The sequence below is a fragment of the Amblyomma mixtum genome, chromosome 1, assembly GCF_055824585.1.
Source record: "Amblyomma mixtum isolate Tamu chromosome 1, ASM5582458v1, whole genome shotgun sequence".
Taxonomy (NCBI): Eukaryota; Metazoa; Arthropoda; class Arachnida; order Ixodida; family Ixodidae; genus Amblyomma; species Amblyomma mixtum.
In genome coordinates, this window is record NC_143012.1 from 204,260,736 (window position 1) to 204,268,419 (window position 7,684).

A 7,684-nucleotide genomic window follows, 5' to 3' on the forward strand; every position below is an offset into this window, starting at 1 on the left:
ATGTTGACGGTGTGTGCATGCACTTGTTGTTTTGTCAGCCTTATTAGTTTGCCGTTTTTTTTCCCTCTCGCTAAAAGTGCAGTTCCACGCAGTTTGTCTGCCAGCTTTGACTGACAGTGTGTACAGTCCCGAGTTAATTTTGGTTTTGTGATTGTTTCTGCGATCTTGGCAGCAACAGCGTGACATGGCAAGTGCTGCATTGCAGCATCCGCGCTGTATGTCGCCAGTGTTGGGAAGGCAGCACGGATCAATAGGAGTGACTTGCCAGAGGAAATGCTTTCATCCGCTGCTTGACATTCAGATTTCGTGATTTAGTTTTGATGCATATCGTTCGAATGTACATGAGCATGCTACAGGAGGCTTCGCTGGTACACGCATCTGTGGTGCTTTTAAGTCCCGTTCCACTTGGCAGAGTCGGGAGAACGTCACCTTTCACTGAACTGTGAAGGTTTGTCTCGGAGCAAAAATTCGCGTCGGCTTTAAAAGCTTAAAATAGTCCATTAAGGAATCTTAATGGACTATTAATTAAGGAAAAGCCATAGCTGAGGGTTGTGCACTAATGGCAACCTCATCTGAAAGCAAATCATGTGGGATATAAAGTTTGCAAAGCTTCCCAAGTTCATCGTAAGGACTGCCAGTCCACACTCATGATTGGTAACTTGGTTGGGCTGTGATAATTCTAAGTATGAATTGATGAAAATGGCCTTGAAAGAGTCAATGAGCAGGCAAGTTGTGCATTCTGCCGACGGAGTGCTGTGAACGCATCGTCCTAATTACCTGCTGTGTGATGGGCAGCTTGTCGAAACAACACTGAGTAAGCTCTTCTTTGTTTTATTTCAGCAGGTCTCTCCGCACACCTTATGTGGTCAGTGCAGTCACAGTGTGAGGCCAGCGCACAGGCATTTATGTGTCATATCTACTCTGAGTCACTCAAAACAAGTCTTACAGAAATGCCCTCAATTATAAAAGTGATGTCACCCTACAGTCCACTTTCGGTATTTGAACTTCAAGAGGACCGAAAATTTGTTCAGGTTTTGTGGAGATTGAAATCGGGGAGCCTTTTTTATACAAATGTTGTTGACGATAGGAGAGTGTCAGTTCGAATAAACCAAATGTTCAGGTTAAGTGAGTTCAAATTAACGAGTTTCCACTGTATGTTCAAATTAAGCAGCTGAATTTGAGAGCAGCAACAGCATTTGAGAGGAGGAGGGTGGGGAAAAAAGGGAAGAGAATATACTGCGCTCCTGTGGCTGCCTGCCGATTTCGAACTCCCTCTCGCGGTTGACAAAGGGGGCTTTTCTGGGCCCCTTTAAGGCATAGGATCGCGGCACCACGGCGGTGAATTTTGTCTGACAGTAGCCCGAGTTGTGTGACTTGCGAGCTTCAGTTTCTGCAGTTGCGTGCACCAGTGAAGGAGGCTCCCCTGGTGTGAGGCTTAGTCCGTCTGTGTGGGCATGTTTGATAGCAGTGCCTGAGCCCTTACACTTTATTCCTGTTTGTGTCGGTGATTATTTTTGTATCATTATGGGTGGTGGCAGTCGTGGTTTTTATTATCGGGGCAAGCATGAAAGACACTTGCATGCAGCTTGTTGACCGTCGGATGGGGAGGAGGGACAGGTCATGTTGTTGGTTAATTATTTTGTTTAATGAATTGAAAAGCGAGCACTGTGTTAGATGTACATATATATAATATATAGATATATCTCTATCTCGACGATGACTTATAGCGACAAAGATTTGCCCGGGGGTAGGGGCAGCAATTGGAGCGTCTTGTGCAGTGTTGGGACAATGATGGCACAATGAAGGGAAGGGGGAACCGAGCCTGAGAGCAGGTGTTACTTCAGGTTTGAGCCAGTTCGAAGTCAGTCTCACTTGCCCGCCACAGATTATACTGTGGCCAGTGTCACCGCCCTCTGACGGTGGGACGTTTTTGTCAACTGCTGTGCGGTGGTCTGTGGCTAGGCTGGTAGAGCTGGCTCACATGGCTCGTCTCCTTCGGCCGAGCGGCGAAGTGAGGTGCACCACCAGTGCACCCCAGTTGAATGCAGCCCTGTCTCTTCCCTTGCTTGTTTCCGTACGGGGCCTTTGGTGTCTACTGTACCACCGCTATACAGACAGCAATGCGCCAACAACCACCGCAACCACCCGTAACCCTTGCACACACCTTCACCTGCGTTGTCCGTGCGTGCAAGCGCCAAACTCCTGTCGCACAGAGCAGCAGCTGAAAGTAGCCGCCCTTTTTGTTGATGTAGCTGTGGTGTTTGGAAAGCCATTTTTGTTGAGTGTAGCTGTTTACCTCAGTTATTCGAACGGTGTCACGGTGTGTGAGTGTGCTTGGCACAGCTTGTGCCACATTGCTGAAATGTTGCACACAGTGTTTTTGTATGTTCTTCTAGCATTGTTGTTTCACCTCATTCCTATCCAATGTCATTTATCTCTTACGTGCGACAGGAGTTGCAGCTGACTCTCTGGTGCCAGGACTGAGCTTGCGTAACAACACAAGGAACACACGTTTGTTCTTGAAACTTGTGGGAACATTGATCATGAGGCAAGTTTTCCACTACCGCACACCTCAGATGGTGATGGGGGTCTTGAAGACTGCTTAAATATCATGCTTAATTGAGCGCCATCTCACGGACGCGGCCACAGTCTTTAACCGGCCCTACGGAAACGACAGCCCCTCATGTCGGCCTGCAAGATAGCTGGGGAAGTTTTGGCATCTGGGAGTTAGCTGAACGCTACTTGACACAGAATTTGGAGCGTGAAACCATTGAAGAAAAAAAAAGTGCACGGCGGAATTCAGCGCTGCACACATGGAAACACATGCACAAACACATACACGCCGCGCACACACACAGGAACCAGAGAGGCGGCCTCTGGGGTCTGCAGGGGTTGCATGGTCCCCCTTAGCCCTCTCGGCGAGGGCCGGAATGGAGCGTCGCGGTGGGGGGGCGCACGCCCCGCAGCAGCAGTGACGACGACGACGACGCGTGTGTGCGAGATGGGTACACGCCTGTCCGTTGGTGCCTTTCTATCGAGAACTGTGCGTGCATTCCACGGTGCGTGCCTGTGTGTGTCTTCTTGCCTTTATCCTGCGCGCACCGCCGCGTGTCTCGATGCTGCCGCCACTACTACTACTGCTACTGTTGCCGCGTGTGACGTCGGTCGGCCCGCCACGTGACCTCCGAGCGCAGGGGCGCTGCACGCCCTCGGACCCTCCGTCTTCGCTACGCTTCGCCCGTTGTGCCGGGCGCGCATTATGGATAGTGCCGGTGCACGGCCCGCATGCAGCCAGAATGCAGATGCGTGGGCCTTCTACACTGCTGCAAGAGGTGACGTCACAGTGACGTCGACAGCTCGCGTGGCGTCGTCTGTGACCTTGTGCAGTCGTCGCCGGTCTATCGGTTACCGCCCTCACGCGACCTTTGAGTGTGTTTTCATTAGATTGCAATATCGCTGGTGGCTGCCGCAAAGCCTGAACCGGAAATTGCAAGGAAGTGTTTAAACCGTGTTACGATTGCGAGGCCTATTTTAAACAGCTGACCCGGTTAACTTTCGAGCTGCTTTCCTTAAGTCTGTTCCAGCACCAAACTACCCCGGCGCGCTCGATTGGGTGCTGTTGGCGGGACGGGTACTTGGTCGCTATGAAACGCCCCCGCCAATTCTGCTGCGGCGAGGTCGCGCGCGCGTCGCTCTTTCATTTTTCTCGGGCCCGACTGATCGGCTGGCGTGGAGGACGCGGTGATCGATGGACTGCCTCTGCTGCGCAGACTCGAAAACAGATCGAGCGGTTTCCGCGGACACCGTAGCTGTTCCCGCTGTACCCTTTAATCGGGGGCCTCGCCTCGCGTCTGTCCTCGTTCGCTCGTCGTCATTCGGGGAAAATGACGTCAGCTCACTGCGGCCTGGTCGCTCGGGTAAGAAAAGGCCCTGCGAGAGCTTTCTCTCACTGTTCCATGTTATGACAGCACCCCGGTAGGTTCCCCGTTAGCCGCTGAAATTACTGAAAAGGAAAAAATAAACAGTTGCAAAATCCGGCTTATGCAAATGAAAATTGTTTCGCTAAAAAGTTCCAGATATTCTCGTCCTTGTAGTCCGGTGCAAAACTGTTGCATGGATAGCAATGCAGCTGTCCGCCCTGAAGCATGGGTATCGTTGTGGAGTTTGTGTTGCAGGCAAAAAAAAAAAAACGAAACTGACAATAGTTTTGTTTTTGATTAGTGAGCCGATTATAAAGAGATTGTTCGCCGAACCAGTCGCTGCGAAGATAGGGCCACTACGCGTGTTCTGGGGCAGGTTCAGCAAACGGGTGTGGGGTAAGTCAAAATAGTGGCTCTAACAGGGACTGCGAGGTATTGCGACGTCCAGCACTATGTAAAGAACTGCATGCGTTTTCTGATCCCCCTCCCGCTATCCCAGTGCAGTAGGCGTCCCTCCATCGCGCCGAGAAAATCGTAATGCCCGGCAAGGTTCTTAAGTACGACGTCACGGCTGTTCTGCACTTGACGCCGTCGAGGTGCCCCGTGAAAGTAGATCCGGTTGGCGTTACGTCGCCGTAGAGGCGCTGCGCAGTTGCGACCTGACGTTACGAAAGCTGTGGGAGCAGGGCCTTATCACCCAAGGAAGGAGGAGCACTTGACGGAGGGCCGGCAGGCTTGCTAGAGGAACCCTTGCGCGTGGAGGTCTTCGTGTCGCGGCGTGCTTCGGCGGTGTGTGTGTATCTGTTTCTCTTTCTGCTCGAGTGTGGTGGTCCGATCATGATGTTTGCTTCCATCTTCTTGCGTGTATACGTTCGCTGTGGCGGTGTTGGTACTTTTGTTTTGTTTTTCTTTCCAATGGCCGTGCGCGCGTTCCTGCGCAGCCGACGCCTGTCCACGGGCGCTTGTGTGTTGGGGGAGAGTGCGCCGCAAGACGTGGGGGCGACGGTGTGATGATGATGATGCTGTGGCGGTGGTGTTAACACCTACACACACACAACGCGCTCGCGCATGCTGTCTCTTGTTCGCCTTTGATAATCGACACACAAGTGCACACACACGCGGAGAGAGAGAGAGCGGAGGGTATATACTGTGTTTGCGGCGGGGCTTTGTAAATAGACCGAAAGAGAGAGAGAGAAAAAGGAATAAAAACCTTCGAGGGAACTAGTCAAGTACAATAAAGTTTAGTACAATGGTACGAGTTCAGTGTGTCTTCTTTTGTCCGCATGCACCTCAGAGCGCTCCAGGCGTTGCAGCAGGCCCCGCCGCTGCGGAGTCGTGGAATAGCTCTGGAGGTGCAATGTATACGTATGAGAGAGTACGACTTGCTGTTAAACGATAACTGCATGCAGCACTTCACAATTTACCAGGAGCGTATTCGCTCCTGGCCGCTCGTGGCACCGCGGCACAGGCACGCGCGCCGGTCGAGCTCGGCTGCTGACCCGAAAGACGCGGGTTCGATCTCGGCCGCGGCGGCTGAATTTCGATGGAGGCGAAATTCTAGAGGCCCGTGTGCTGCGCGATGTCAGTGCACGTCAAGGAACCCCAGGTGGTCGAAGTTTCCGGAACCCTCCTGTACGGCGTCCCGCATAACCTCAGTCGCTTTGGGACCTTAAACCCCAATAAACCAAACCTGAGCTGCGTCGATGTCGCACCAAGAGAGGGAGAGAATAAACTTTGTTAATATAGAGTGATTACTCGGGTGGTTCACCCAGGTCCGGGGAACCATTGGCGGGTACTGCCCTCCAGACCTGACCGATCAGCTGGCGCTGAAAGGGAGCTCTGAGTGAGCCAGCTTCGCCTCCCACTGCTCATGGCTGAGTTGCTGTAAACGGTACGCTTTACATTGCTTGGGGCAGTTCCAAACCATGTGGAGGATGTCTGAAATCTCTCCGCAGGCCCGGCATGCCTTTGTTGGGTATATTGCGCTTGCAAAATCTTATTGTGTCGGGCTAAGTTTGGTAGAGTGCGGGCTTTCGCCATATATATAGTGGCTTCCTGCCGAGTGAGGTGTTTGTGGGGGGCTGCGTATTTCCTGCGACTAAGGCGGTGGTAGTCTATGATTATAATCAACGTATGTTAGTGGAGGTTCAGAAGAGAATGGCGATGGGGTTCGGAATGTATGGCCTCGAGCTGTCGTGAGAAGGCAGTGGTGGGGAAAGTGTGAAGGCAATAAAAATATTCTCCGCCAACACACTGCCTCAGTGTTCGACTTGGCATATATAACGGATCGAAAATATAGGCATCATTTGAGGCGCTACGCACCCGCTGTTGCTATGTGGTATACTATGGTTACGTAGTTACTGTTTCGGTCAATTTGACCATTGCAGAGAGACGCGTTCTTGACAAACGCGGTGGCTCAGCGGTTACGGCGCTCGGCTGCTGGCCCGAAAGACGCGGGTTCGAACCCGACCGCGGCGGCCGAATTTCGATGGAGGCGAAATTCTAGAGGGCCGTGTGCTGCGCGATGTCAGTGCACGTTAAAGAACCCCAGGCGGTCGAAATTTCCGGAGCCCTCCACTACGGCGTCTCTCATAGCCTTAGTCGCTTTGGGACGTTAAGCCCCATAAATCTAAGCCCTTGGCAGAAACGGGGCCCGCGAATGGCGTCACCACTTCTCCCGGAGCAATATAGGCCGCCGGCGTTCGTTGGATTCATTGGCGTCGTCGTTGACAACGTTGTGACAGAAACGCGGCACTGGAGCAAACGGCTGCCCGCCACGGTGGCTGCTCAGTGGTTAATGCACTCGGCTACTGATCCGGAGTACCCGGGTTCGAACCCGACCTTGATGGACGCGTTTGGATGGAGTCGAAAGGCGCCCGTGTGATATCAGTGCACGTGAAATAAACCCCAGGTGGTCAAAGTTATTCCGGAGCCCTCCACTACGGCACCTCTTTCTTCTTTCGCTCCCTCCTTTATCCCTTCCCTTACAGCGCGGTTCAGGTGTCCACCGCGGTAGGTGAGGCAGGTATTGCGCCATTTCCTTTTCACCACTTTTCCCACTTTTGAAACAGCTCTGTTGAGGTGTCCACCGAGAAGTGAGACAGATGCTCTCGCATTTACACATCATTTGGTTTATTGAGGTTTAACGTCCCAAAGCGACTCAGACTATGAGGGACGCCGTAGTGAAGGGCACCGGAAATTTCCACTACCTGGGTTCTTTAACGCGCACTGACATCGCACAGTACACGGGCCTCTAGAGTTTCGCCTCCATCGAAATTCTGCCGCCGCGGCCGGTATCGACATTGACACATCATACGAATTGCTTAGCTGCCCCATAATTTTTTTGTTATTCATGTACTTATTATTCAGTTTTATTTGAATAATTAATAAATTTAGTTCCTTGTTCATATTTTTTCTTGCATTGCACTGTGCAAGTGCGTATTTGTTAATGCACATGAAACTTAATTTGAAATGGGCGCAGGTTAAAGCTGTACACTCTTCGCCAAAAGTAACCGAGCAGCTGCGTCGGCGACCGCAGAGCGGGCTCGCAGCCCGAGCCGCGGCGCTGCGGTCTCCGGCGCTGCTAAGCCGCTGCGATGAGTCAACCACCGGACATGACATCACAGACTCGAGGCTGGCCAATACCTCCTAGAAAGTCTTTCTAGGAGGTATTGGGCTGGCCCACATGTGGGAAGCCCACGAGAGCCTCGTGAAGAGGTGGAATGAACAGAAGCACAATTGAATTAAGGCTAAAGAAGAGAATA